The sequence below is a fragment of the Anomalospiza imberbis genome, chromosome 12 (genome assembly GCF_031753505.1).
Source record: "Anomalospiza imberbis isolate Cuckoo-Finch-1a 21T00152 chromosome 12, ASM3175350v1, whole genome shotgun sequence".
In the NCBI taxonomy this organism is placed as follows: domain Eukaryota; kingdom Metazoa; phylum Chordata; class Aves; order Passeriformes; family Viduidae; genus Anomalospiza; species Anomalospiza imberbis.
The window spans coordinates 4,444,259-4,458,717 of record NC_089692.1 but is presented as its reverse complement, the minus strand read 5'-3'; the positions used below and the strand labels follow the sequence as shown (position 1 = coordinate 4,458,717).

Below are 14,459 nucleotides of genomic sequence, written 5' to 3'. Positions count from 1 at the left end.
AGCTCTGTTGTTGTTCAGTAATACAAATTATCATGCTAAGGCTCCTCCTTACAACACAGCTATGACACGATGTAAATTCACAAGGAAGTTTCACAAATAAGACAAATATTTTACCTCATGTCAGTGAGTGACCCATTCCTCAAAAATTCAACCTGCTACTGCTCTTAATTCAACCTGCTACTGCCAAATTCCAGTTCTCGTGACATCTGATGGGATTGACTCCACTGTGTCAGTGACAACAGAAATTTTGCTGAGTACTTGAGCAGATTTAGGATTTTTTCCTCTTCTTAAAAAAAAAAAAAAAACAAAAAAACAAACCACCTGCTAAAGAAGTATTCCACGGTATAAGAAAGAACAAGAAAGTGGATTTTTTAATTCATTTTCAAATAAAATTATATCAAACTTGAATCGGAATATGAAATATTGGATTTATGCCTGATATAGGGATATTTAAAATCAGGCTAAATCTAATATGCAAATTCAGCAACTACTTGCAGATGAGGTGAGAAGTCTCCTAGAATTGTAAAGGGTTTGGGTACAGGTACCATTCACAAAACTTGTAAGAGTGGAGAAATATTTGTGATAAATTTTCCACTGCAGAGTTTTGAAGTAATGAGCAGCACATTCATTCCATTATAACTTGCCTTCATGCTGCAGAAGACATTTGAAAGGTGACAATAATGTGAACCTACTGTTGGAAAATAAGCATAGATGAGGTTTCACATAGCCCTGGGATCCCACTGATCCTGGTTTATTGAAGACACTTGGTAATTTCTATTGAATCAGTAGGTTCATAAGTGTAGTTTGTGTTGAACAATAAATGAGGAATGCAACTGAATTTTGTTATTGGACTTCACTAGATACAACACATTGATTAGTATTATCTTTTTGTCACAAGGCTTATTGCTTGAGAAACCCTTCTTTTATGAAAACAATCATTCTTGCCTGTAATACGTCTAAAAATTATTTTGACCTTATGCCTCAGTGACCTCCTTTTATAGTTTTATTGAAAATTGAAGCCCCCCACAATCCACCAGTTCCTCAGTCTGGATTTTGTATCCAGGGAGGTCACTGATGGAACCTCCATGCAAAATTAAGAATTAGATTAATAGACTTATTTTCTACTCAGATAAGTATTTCAAAACTAAATAAACTTACCATGGTAAGCAGTTTGGAAAATGAAATTTTAGTTTGCTGGAAAGAACTGAGAACTTCCTAGACCTGTTTATTACCACATTTACCTTCTTGAACAAAGAAAGACGGTCATTATTGCTTTCATAATGTCCTCTGCATTCAGCCTCCATTGCTCTCTCTCCCTTCATTTTAAAATGGAGCAAAATAATTGCTTAAATCCAGGAATTCGTGAAGTCAGAGAGCGACAATTGCAGGTCAGACCCTTGGTCATGTAACCTAAAACCTAACTCAGATCTAAGAATCAACAAAATGTTCTGATTTATGACCTAAAGTGGGAAAGTTGATATTTTTTTGGTTCTTAACAAACAAATGCATTTTTCCTTTACTAGAGAATTATTGTTGGTGATTTGTCTATAATGAGAAGTATATTATAGATATCTGTTATTATCAGGCTTCACCTGTTCAAATAAGGTTTTATTCAAATCACAATTTCATCACTTTCAATCCTATTCTCTTAATAAAACTCACAAACAAACAAAACCCCCAAACCACCCCACAGTTGTAGTCTGTAAAAGATATTTGAAAAAAAGAAATTGAATAGATCTTCTGTTCTTAAACTTTTTCTGATCAAGTTTTAAGTGACTCTGGACTACTTCACAGGTGCAGAGAAAAACAGATGCTGTTATAGAAGCTTGACAAGAGGGTGAAAAGATTTCAAGCAAGATTTTACACCTTATTTTTCCAATTAAAAGCAATCAAGAGTTTTAGGTGTAGAAAATGCATCAATGGGCTTTGGGAAATATTGACAGTTTCTCTCTTAGGCACCAAAAATGCCCTTTACTGGTTGCAATCATCTTCATGTTTTTGAAACCTTAGAATCAAACCTGCTCATCTGAGTCAGCCACGTGTGCTGGCTGTCATAACTCTTTCTGCTCCAAGCAGGATGCAGTCGCTTGTTTAGGGATCAACCAGAATTTTCAGGGGTCAGCCTCGTGGTGGACCAGCCACAATTAACAGGAGCAGGGGCAGAGAAGGACTGCAGCCCTTCCATAGCTGCAGGCCCACTGCTGGCCTCCCCAGTCAGGGTGGGCTGTTGTAAATCTTACTGTGAGAATGGATGTTCCCTTCAATAGTTTTTCCTAACTGTAAGAAACTTTTCCTCACTTGTGAGGAAAGGCCATTGGCTGCCTCTGGACTGCTCTAAGGAGCTGTTTCAGGAGCATTTTCACCACAGTTCTACTTGAATGACAACATCACATCATGTAGAGAAAAAAGATTGCTGTTGTTACCAGGCTTATTTAGTCATGGGAAATTTCTCTGGGAATATTTTTTTCTCATTACTGTACACACAATTGGCAAAGTCTGTCTGTGCAAGACTTCCAGCTCAATTTTGAAAACCCAAGAGGTTTGAATAATTCAGATAATCTGCGAATAAACATGCTGGCTTTGTGGCACTTATCTGAGTTGCCAAGCCTTTGGAGGCTTTGTCATCAAATTCTCATTTACCAAAGAGTTAGAAGATTTGTTAATGTTATATAATTTATCACTCCACTGTGCTGGATGGTGCTCTAAGAGCTCGGTTTGCTTTTCACAAAATTGCACTGATTTTAAGCCACAGCAATTTCTAACCTGAATGGCTCTGAGTGAAGAATCAGGCCCTTGGTGTTTCATGTGAATAAAATATCAGTGCTGTGAGCCACAGCAGCAAACTGCTGAGCAGGTCACATCCAAACCTGCAGCTCTGCTGGACTGCAGTTCCTCCTACTCTTTGTTTTAAGACCTCTTTCCACTGCTGGAGCTCAGTGGTCAGAGCCTGCCTGCAAGTTCAAGTGAAGATTTTCATTGCTTTTGCTCATTTGAAAATAAAGGCAGGAGACTGACACAGGTAGAATCACTTTTATTTTTCTTTTTTCGGACCATATTTGGATAGTCAGACACAGCCAAATTTTAGAACTCTTTAGACATGAGATTGTGGGAATAATTTGTGAGTACAATTACTTCCCTTCTGTGTGCCAGATGGGTAAGTAAACATTAAAATGCCAGTATAGGACACACAACTGTCTCTATAATCACAATTTCTGCACTTCTAGAATATCTGAAAGTGTCTTCAACAAGAGCAAGAAGAACCAAACACGATTTTACACTAAATTCTGAAAATACTGAAATTTTTCATATGTCACAATACCTGTTTTTGAACCAGTGCTCAGTTTCTTACATCCCTAAAATTCTGAAAGCTAGTGGTTTGATTGGTTTAAAATAACATTTTTGATATGGCCAATTAGCTAGCATAAATCCATTTCCCAATATTTTACAGAAAGCACATTATTTTGTGAGGCAGAGTCATTCAGAGCAGAGTCATGGTATTTTTAAAAACTGCTTTAGTTGCAACCCCAGTTATCTCATCCAGATCAACCGGGTCTGCTCAGTTTTCCTGAGCAGCTTCCAGACATTTTTTAAGACTTTTAATTAAAGTCTTCACTAGCACAAAATTCTAGTCAGGGCTGTTCTGGTGACCAGAGTCCAGTCCTGTTCAGGTTCTCTGTTTAAGGAGAGAAAAGGGTAATGCAGAAGCTTTTGAAGATAGGAATCCTCAGGAAATTGAATTCATTGGTTTCCAGAATCTGGAGTAGCACTGAGTATCTCATCAATTGTTTTTACTCAGGTCTGGTAATAAAATTACCCCCTCTGTCCTGAGGTTTGTTAAAAATACTTAGTCTCCATTCATAAGGATCTCTAAAAAGCTTTTGCTTTTCCTGAATCAAACTTGGGTTTGCCATTCAGGGATGCCAAACTGCCCCTCTGACCCAGACCTGTGGCTCTTCTTTCATAGTGCTTTCCTTGCATGGCAAAGGGTGTATTTGGAAGAGGGAAATACACTGCAGAGAAGCAGAAATGTGCAGATTTCTACCCCTGTACTTATATTTTATGCAAGAATGAGTTTCAGTTCTCCCATCATCGCCCTCAAGTGCCTCTGCATGGTGTAGTGAACAATGTGACTAATCTGCATTAGGCCATTCCTCTCCATCAAGGTTTCTTTCAGACACACCTGGAAAGATCTGAGTCCAGGGAAGGCATAAACTATCCAGGCTATCCAGCTGGAGCCCCAGCTCTGTCACTTTTGCTGTAACACTGGCTGAGAGCACAAGTGCTCCATGAACCAGCTGCTCACCCTTCCCTCCTGCACTCTGCATTCAGCCCCAGTGCTTGATGAAAAGGTCACATCTTTCTTCTTGACTTGCCTGTATTTTGCAGGCCCATGCTGCATCTCTCTGGAGCTTCCTTCCTTTGCTTCCCCGCGCTTTTGCCTCTCCACCCAGCTGTTAGGGGTTAACCTCAATGCCCTTCACACTTCAGCATTTGTTGAATTAACCAAATTACTTGCCTTTACTTTGATTCTGTGGGGTGCAAAAGTACAGAACTGAGGATTAACTACAAATATTGTGTGTGGAAGAGCATTTCAGCTTATGAAACTAAAAATATTAATGCTAAGTTTATCATTTCTTGCTTCAGACACTGTTTGTCTTACTTTGACTTCAATTTCTCTTTAGCTTTTCTGTGGCTGAATAGCTTTGGTAATATTCCTCTGACCTAGAGCCCTAAACCTCACAAACTTCCTAAACTGAAGTGTACATCTTCCAGGGCAACTTCAGGTTCTCCAAAACAATTCCCTGCATCAGAAACTATCCTTTCTAGATACCCATTTTCCCCCAGGGGCTCTGCTTTAATCACACTTGTGCTTCCCTTTTACACCTGCAAGTATTTCCTTCCCTGGAAGAGCCAACATCTGAAGGAAGTCTGAGCTGTAGCTCCTGCCCATTCTAAAATATTAGTCCTTTTACTAACCTTGGAAATCTCTGATTCAGGGAGCCAGCACCTTCACAGGGGTATCACACTAGGTTGCTTCCCTTCCATTAGAAATCTTTCTTTCTTGTGATTTGAAGTGTATTTGGAATTCCCTAATGAGTGTCTTTTATTGCCAGAATCATGGCAGCAAGTGAAAGTGAGAAAAGGATTTTCAGAGTTACAGGGGATTAGATTCTTGTCTCCTGTTCATCAGGTGAGTGGTCCTGTGCACTGAAAAACAAGGAAGTTTTGATGCTGTGAGGTGTGGCTGGGCACTTCCACACTCCAGAGCCCCAGCCTGTGTAAGCTCAGAGCTTGCTCTGTCTCACCAGGTGTGGCTGAGGTTTGTGATTTTCTGTGCTCAGCCTGTTCAATACCATCCATGGAAAGTTTTAGGATACAATTTCTGTGAGCAGCCGTGGTAGCAGTGGTGCTGAAATGGAGTCTGAAGCAGCTCAGTGCAGGTTAGGCAGGTCCCACAGCCTGGCAGAAGCAGAACTTTCCTGTGCCTAAACAAACCAGTATTTTCTCAGAGAGATGAATATGGGTTAGGACCAATAGCTGTCTAAAACCTAAACATGAATCAAGATTGGGGTGTCATTATTAAGCAGAATGTTATGAACAGAGTAACAAATCCTGTCCTGAAACTGTAGCACAGATTGATAGATTCTCTTCTTTTTAATTAGCTGCATGTTATTTATATTACACAGGGAAAATTTAGCAGGTGTCAAAAGCTGATCACAGCTCCTTAATCTAGTCCATTCCTCCATGTGCTTTCCTAGAAGTCTCTGGTTTTGTATCCTTGCAGTGATTATTCAAAACTCTCCTCCCAAGCTCTTCCTGTTTGACTTGTGCCAGGATTATCTTCCTGGCCCCCCTCTCCCCCACCATATTGTATCTTGGTTATAAAGAAGAGAAATAAATTTAAATATCTGCCAATCCATTTGTATTTTGTGGTGCTGAGTTTGCTGTTTGTCACATGTACAATTTCCTTCACTGGCTCCCAGAAAACCATGAGTGGACTTTCCAGGCAAATGAGTGTAATTTATTGTGTTTGGTTGATAGGTATCATCCTTTGAATTTTTGTTGACATCAGGCTCCTTACAGACTGGAGCTGCTGCTGAAACAGTTAAATATATGTGCATGTTATCTCAGTGAAAGGCTTGTCCTGCAAAAAAAGCAAACACAGGTTTTGTAAATAAATGCAACTGAGGAATATGTACTTTTTTTCTTCTGCTTTTGCGAGCAGGAGAAATGAACTTATATAAAGTGAATTCAGGGATTTTTTTGCTCATCCAAACAGAACAGGCAGAACAGAGGAACAATGTACCTGGCAGGAGGATCTGTGTAGGTCTCTCCATTTTTTTAGTGGCAGAACCAGGATTACTCATGTGTACCTATTGAGCTATAGTAGAATGACTCTTTGACACTGTTTACACAGGTTATTTACTTTCCACTCCTACAGGGGCAAATTTTTTGTCTGGTCCAGAGCATAACTTGAAATACCATCCCATATTCCTTAAACTGCATCAAAGCTTCCACTGGGTGGCATTTCCAGCCATTTCAGCTTAAAAAGACTTTCTCATCTGACCAGTTTTCCTGTCTTTTCTGGAGCAACTACTCACAAACCAGAAAAAGCCACAATTAAAACAGAGCCCTGCACACACAGCTCTCCCCAGAGAAGGCATAAAGCAATAAATGATTCATCAAGAGATATCAGTCACACTGCTGAATGGGCTACACGCAACAGGCACTGACAGTTTGCAAATCTATGTGGAACAGAATAGAAGAGATGGATTTGGAGAAATGGCACTAGAGGCACCTCTTCTCAATCTGACACAATTGTCCTGTGCAGGCAAAATGGTTACAGATTACAGTGTTACAAGAGAAATTAAGAGAAAGCAGCTCCTATTTTTTTCCTCTAGTTAAATTCTGGGATTTCTCCCATTACAGAAGGTGCATAGGGGTAAAATAGATTGTTTCCCAGCAGCTCCTGAAAAACACTTTGTTGAGGGTTTTTTTTATTTCAATCAGTTATTTTTGAACTTTTCCCAAACATTTGATTATATTAAGCTACTTCTTTCCAGGAAAAAGCAATTTAAAAAAAAAACTTAAAAAAAAAAAAAAAACACTTAAAAAAATTATGCATTCCCATACTGTGAATTTTTTCTAGCATTGAAATGTATTAGGAGGCATTAACACAACAATAATATACTGAAATTCTTTCACTAAAGATAGGAATTTCAGAAGTGTTTTTTAGCATCAGATCCTTATTTAAACACCCAAGTAGAAGCAAATCCTTTCTGACAGCCTGCTGCAATTACAGATGCAGTGCAATTGAAGAGCTCCTCTTGTGGAACTCGTTTGGAAAGGTGTTGATAGCCCGTGTGACAAGCAGTGCTCCCTCTGAAGAGGCTCCAGCACAGCTCCAGAGTTCTGCTCCCTCTGTCACAGGAGACACTGAAACATGGCCATCAGCTCCACGCCACGCTGGGAAATAAATGCTGACCCAGGCGTGGCCTTGGACACCAAATGAAGTTGCCAAGCAGGGCTCTGGAGTCAGGACTGTGGCTCTTGACTCACTCCTCTCTGCTGCTGCTGCTCTGCCGCCCGTGACTGAAGCAGTTGCATGACCATGATGGGAAATTAATGCTGACTGATGACAGCCAGCCCACAAACCTCTGCCTCCCTCCCCTCTCTCCTCCCATGAAAAATATCACTGTGTTCCCATCACTTCAGCCTCCTGTTCATTGACTCCTAAATGCTTCAGTGCAATCTTCAAAAAGTTAATCTCCTATAAGTGAGGAGATATCTTTATTTGCAAACTTAGTCCTGTAAAAATTTTAGTTGTGCAACTCCAGAGCCTATTTTTCACACATGAGTTTAATGTACCTACCCAAAATCAATTCTGTCTCAGAAAAATACTCTAATTACATTTTACTGCCATGACTGAATTTATTGCTTTAACAGATAACATCATTCACACAGAGCATGTACTTAAATGGAAGAATAATGTCTCCTGGAATAATTGTTATGATATTTGTGGTAAAATACAGGTGACCAGTCTGTCACTGAAGGAGATTTTTAAAGCTCATTCTGCATCGTGATCCACCCCAGTCTTTTCTGTCTGAGGTAGTAATGGCAAAAAATGCAATAGTGATGCATCTATTTATCCATCAGTCATGTTCCTTTTCCTTGTATCACAGTGTGTTTTCTGACAGCAGTATAGATGAATTCCAGTGTTTTGTCAGCTTCAAACAATAACACAGAAATGCATTTCGAATGTAAAAGCCATAAGATTTTTTAAACATGACCAAGCTTTGGAATAGGTGTGAAGGTAGTTCTTCACAATCAGTGTAGGTTTCATAATCCAGATATTTCTATTCTGGGCATTAACTATTTTTCCTATGCCTTTAAAGTGATTCTTTAAAATAAACAGAGTTCAAGCATGCCTAAGAAGCCAGGTTAGCTTGAAGGACGATGGCCCTCTCCAGAAGAGTGGATCAGTGTTGGTCAATAAAGGCAGCCACAAAAAGCTACAGTATTTATCTAATTTTCAGACTGGTTCAGTCCTTTGTGTCCTTTCTGTTTCTCCACAGCAAGCACATGACAGGAGCTGACGTGCATAAATAGGGCTGAAGGAGTCTGCAGTTGTGCTGAGAGTCCATGTGGTGCCATTCCTGACATTCCTCAGGAAGCCAAGGGGGCACATTGCCACAGCTGTCTGCCTCAGCCCCCTGCTCCACCCTGCCAAAACCAGCCCAAAGAGCATCCAAGTGGATCCCAGCAGGTTGTCTCCTCAGCTTCCAGGGATTTCCAAGAGATTTGCAAGGTTTGCACTCTGGATCCAAAATATCTTTAGTCCTACGATACAGGATTAATCTGTATCAATACAGTGGCACTAGGGACATCCAGGGACAATGACAAGGGCCACCTAAGCCACTTCCCCTTAGAGGAAACTCTCTGTAACTTTGCAGGCTGCTTCTGAAGTTGCAGAATAACTGCTACACTCAGACAGGTCCATGTCCCTTCCTCACAGCTTCATTTTTCCTGCTCTGGGAACCCTCATGTGTATCCCTAGCAGGCAGTTCCTGCCTAACCTGTGTTGTGGGTGCAGGCAGAGGCAGGGGATCCTTGACATTGTTAAATATTCCACAGTTGTAATCATGGCAGATGGCAGAAGTGAGCAGCCTGGACAAAGACAGGCTCTCACAATCTCTGTAGGGAGGGTTCAAGGATTGATGCCTGTGAGTGAAATCATCCTTCTATAAAGTGCAGCTTCCCTTCTCATTCTCTGGGACGTGGCAAATGACCCTGTTGACACTTCCAGTCTCTTTCAATACAAATTAGAACATGTTAGCCTAAACTGAAAGCATCTCTTTAAGCCACTTCAGCACAATCTGTAAGAATGTGCATGTCTGTGCCCTTTCTTGCTGTTCATGAAGCTTCAACTGTAAATATTACTGATACTGACACATATGTTCTGCAGCTTGTAGGCATCTCCATCCCTCCTCCCCTTTAGGGTTACCGTGCTTGAATTCCTTCCATAACTGGTCCTTGAACCTCATTTATGTGTTTAATGAGGAATGTTGATTCCCAGTGTTATCTTCCCTTCTTTGCATATCGCAGAAACAGAGGGAAATACCTCACTTTTTCCTCCTTGGGTTCTCCCAAAGAGAAAATCCTTGTGAAAAAGGAAGAGTGTTAATGTGTTACTTCTTTCACATTAGCCATGGCTAATGAACTAATAACTGGGCAATATAAGCCATCTTATTGAAAATGCACTTATGAATGTAGATCAGAAATATTTGGATGTCTTTCACATGGGATTATTGAGTTACTGCCAACAGAAGCAAAGGGGGCTCATATCTAGTTCAGCACAGAGTCACAGATAGAATCACTTAGCTTGGAAAAGACCCTCAAGATCATTGACTGCAGCTGTAAACATGTCCCTGCCAAGTCCAGCACTCAGCCATGCCCCTGAGCATCACATCTACAAAACCAGGTAGGTGCCAGGAGAGTGGGCAGGGCTGCAGAGAAAGGGGAGGCAAGGCCACAGCGCTGCCCTGCTCTCCACACTGCCCCCCAAAACCCTGGTAAAGGCTCCTGGGATGAGACAGTGTCCCTCTACCACTGAATTTCTGCCTCTCTAAACAGGGTAGCTGTTTTAGAAACCCCGAACCAATAAATCTTGTGAAAGGCAGAGTGCCCTCCAGGCTCCTGCCAGTGCAATATCGAGTGACTCATCACCCGATAAAAAGAGACAAAAATATGAAAGATGAATTTTAAACAACTAATACTTCCTTTACCCACTTTCTTTGATATTTTCTTAAGGGAGAAATAGGCATTGGAACCCCATCATAGCTCTTTTTATTCCCACTGAAAGACCTCATAACTTGTAATAAGTTGGCTCATGGATCCCAGGCAGTTTATGGAAAAGGAATTCAGAGCTTTCATTTTCCTGTGGGAGTATACAGCCTCCCCTGCTCAAGAACTCGTTGAGGTGTGAACCTGAATTTCCTGTGAAGTCCTGTATTCCAGAGCCCTGTGTCTCTGTTTCACTTCTCTCCTTCCTGGCCTCTCCCACCCAGGAATAGGATGAGGATCTGTATAATTCCTGTGGGATTTAATGAACTCGTTACAGAAGAGAAATAGAATGGCTCCTGTAGCACTCATGTAAAGAACAATAAGAGGAATAAACATCACAGCAGATGTTGCTTCTCTTCCAAGCAATATTCAGTTCCAAACAATCTTCTTTGCTATTAATGAAGAAAAATACAAATGCAGAATCTGGCAGTTCAGAGGGAGAAACAACGGAGTGCTGAGACTGAATTGGTTTGTTCTGAAGGGGCATTTCTATGGTTAGTGCCAGGGGGATTTACACTTCTCAATTTTTATGTCACAGCTGACTTTCTTTGCTAAAATATATTCATATTTGGTAGGTGTGACTGTGAGCTACCTGGCTCTGAGCACAAGTTTTTCTCATCTGCCACACAGAAAGTCACACTTCGATTTTCAGAATGAATCATATAACAGCTTCTTGACTAGGAAGGAGATTCAATAGTCACAGAGAAAAACCACAGCTGTTTGGGCTAAAAAAAATCCTAATGTCTTCTGGATGTTTTTCTCTGCTCTTCTTGTGGTTTTGTTCTATTTTTAACCTTCTTTATGACAAGATAGCATTATTGAATACTGATGAGACAAAACTGAGTTCACTGCTAGGCAATACATTTTCTAGTCATTTTATGGGAGCCCTCACTATGTGACCTGCAATGTTTGGGATACTGTTCCAGGCAGCTTGGGCTGGTGGACAACATTCTGCTGCTGTTTGGGGTGTAGGGGGACAAGGTGAGAGAAGATTGGGAGCTGACAATACCTGCCATGCTCAGGCTTTTCAACTTTTGCTGTTGAAGTTTTCCTCTGGCTGAAGATCTTTTTTTTTCAATATGTAAATAACTTCTGTAAAATACCAGGGAAATGTTCTCCACTTGAGGAGCTCTCACAGCTGGGGCTGCTGTGATTTCCACAGTGGCCGGATGATTGCAGTGGTGTAAGAGACACCTTCAGGGTGCCTCCAGGGAAATCTGGCCCATGATTTTACCTGGCGTGTGGTGAGCACAGAAATCCTGTGCAAGCAGCTCCCTTTGATTGCAAAAACATCCATAAGCAGAGTAGCAGCCTGAAAATTAGGTCACTTGGATAGGTCCCTGAATGGATTTAGGTGAGCACAGTAGCCTTAATAGTTAATAAAATTACTGAAGGGTGAATTGAGCTATTTGGAATATCTGTACAAACCGTTCCTCCTGGGATGGGTGCCTGAAATAAAACCAAAGCCACAAGCCCAATAAAATAACTCTCCTGTTTCCACATAGCTCTGCCCTAAGTCTACATGCTTCAAAGGAGGAATTAAAATGACTGTGGTGCACAAAGCTTTCCTCAGCAATGTTGCTCATCCCACATGCAATTATTTATTTATGGATGTATGGGTTCCCCAGAATACCTCCCTGAGAACATTTGAGTTATCAGTTCTGCAAATCAATAAAACACATCTGGTAAGTAAAATTTGGATGGTCTCATGCTGTGATAGCTTTTGTAATACTTCCTGCATTCATTATTAATGGTTCATTATGGAATTAATAATTTAAAATGATCTCTGATAATTTTAAAAGTTCCCCAGTCTGTTATGTTTTTTTATTTATATATAATTATTATTATCTTATTTGGGTATAACTTTGTGTTCTGAGACCAATATCCTTCATACATTTTCAAAGCTTGAGGGACTAATCAAAATACAGTAAAGCTCAGGGAAAATGGATATATAAGTATTACTTAATATAAAGAAAATCTAAGTTGTGTGTGAATCTCATATAATATTTTTTCTTTCTTTTTCTTTCTTCTACTTTTTTCTATATCAGTGACTCACTTCTCATATTCACTTTACAGATATAAGGAGTCTATCACTTTTGGGACCTGAATAAAGATGAACTTGAGAACTTTACTGTTTGAATCAAATAATGAATTTCCAACAGTTCCTGGAGCTGAGGGTGGTGGCAGTCCAAGCAGGAAAGGGTTGGATTTTCACTACAGTATCAGCCTATCACTGGAAAGACAAAAAGTTCATTCCCAAGCAAGTTCAAAAACCAAATCCATGCTGCCAGTGTCTTTAAAAGAAAATATTTTGTCTGACATATGCTAAAGCCTTTGGACCCTGAGGTAAAAAAGGCAGTTATTGTGTACAAATGTCTATTGGAACCATCTCAGAACACTTGTTCCAGAACAATATTTTGTTCTCAAATCTCAAGGTAGCAGAGGCCACGAGAAAGGAGGGTTATCACTGTGCAATAAATGTCAAGTTAACATAATTTAGGTCAGAAACAGTTTTGCTAATAACCTCAGTAATATCAGGTTTTTATCGCTATGAGTTCTTATATTTCTCTTATCTACACATTTTCTTCCATGGTAAAAACTTGCAGTGCAAACATTCTGCATGTTATAATGACATGTAGAACTGCATCTATACTCCCTAGTGAGAGAAATATTTTATCAGGAATAAATTATTTTATTTCACGTGCTTTTTATACTTCTCATTTTTCAGTTGTGTTGCTTTTTGTACAATTTATATATATTTACCTACCTAAAATTGCATTGCACCAAACAGCAGAAAATATTTATCTTTAAGAATAAGAAAATCTTTGTTACATGGGCTAATATTTTAAATATATTCTTTATATAAAGGCTGGATAAAGAATAGAACTGAGTTCCAAAGTTGGTGCCAGCTGGAAGCAGTAATGGGGGAGAAGAACTGCTGAGAGTAAAAGTATGCAGGATTGGAGGAAAGACGGATCTGGATAATCCCAAAGTTTACAGTCTGGAAAGCAGAATTTCTGTCTGTAAAAGGAAGAATGCTAATTTTGTTAAAGTCTGTGTATCAAAGAGCATCCCTGAGAACACTGGAAATAAACTTCATTTCACTTTTGAAGCTCACACTGAGAAGAATTTTACTTTTTTGTTAGGTATTTTTTCGGCAGTAATATTCCTACTAAAGTAACTGTAGCCTTCTGAGGAAAAATCCTCCAGCTTTCTGAGCAGGAGCTTTTTGTAGGCAATTGTACATTGCTCTATAAAACTCAGCTAGGCTGAGGATCCTTGTCAGAGTAATGCTGCTAGAAAACTCCACTGAATTTGCAGTAGGAAACATCAGTCAATATGAAAGATTTTTTTTAGGATGTCACCAAGTTTAGAAGATACTTCACATTAGAAGTATCTTCTTTTGGACAATAAAGTTCTCCATCATTTTGCACACCTGCTCCAGAAAAAACTGGTAAACATTGCAATGGAAGACACTGAGAAGGAAGCAATCATTTTATGTAAAAGCAGCTTTTATTAAATTCCAAGTATAACAGAAACTACTGCAATCCTCTAGCCTTGATTCCAGTGTTGTACAGGGCATAGGTTTCCCTAGAATTAATTGTTGCTTTGAGCCCAATAACTGCTGAGTAATTAGAGCTTTTCTCTTAGATAGTGTTTTAATTATTTGTGCTGTCCTTCTTTGAAGTGTGTCTGACCTTTCGATGTCCTTCTGCAGATACAAGAAGCAGGCACAATATTCACAAATGGGTTTTTTAATTTGCCAGGACTGTAAAAATACGATCTTTTTCTTCCAGCCTGATGCTGTCCTGGCTGTTATGTCCAAGGATCATGTAAATCTACTCAGTGTTCAGTATTTTGCTACAAACTCACATTTTCACTGTCATCAGCATTTCCATGTTCTTAACAAGACCCTTGTTTCCTAGGACAGATAAATGTCCTCTCCTGTAAGCATGACCTATATCCTTTGTCACAGACATGCAATTTTATGTTTGAAATACTTAATATTGCCTGCTTGCCAAAAGATGCAATGTTTTATTTCAGGGAATTATCTCTTCATTGATTTCATGGCACTAGTCTTTGTATCAGTTATTGTGTCTCCAGATATGCAGGTT

At 39.7% G+C, this 14,459-nt stretch overlaps 1 long non-coding RNA gene across 1 annotated transcript; it reads left to right on the top strand.

Moving 5' to 3' along the window:
• The first annotated feature begins 5,321 nt into the window (after nt 1-5,321).
• LOC137480952 (uncharacterized) lies at nt 5,322-12,661 on the top strand. The gene is made up of 3 exons (XR_011003205.1): nt 5,322-5,441; nt 8,577-8,809; nt 12,421-12,661. It is a non-coding gene; the product is annotated as an uncharacterized lncRNA (long non-coding RNA).
• The last annotated feature ends 1,798 nt before the right edge of the window (nt 12,662-14,459 follow it).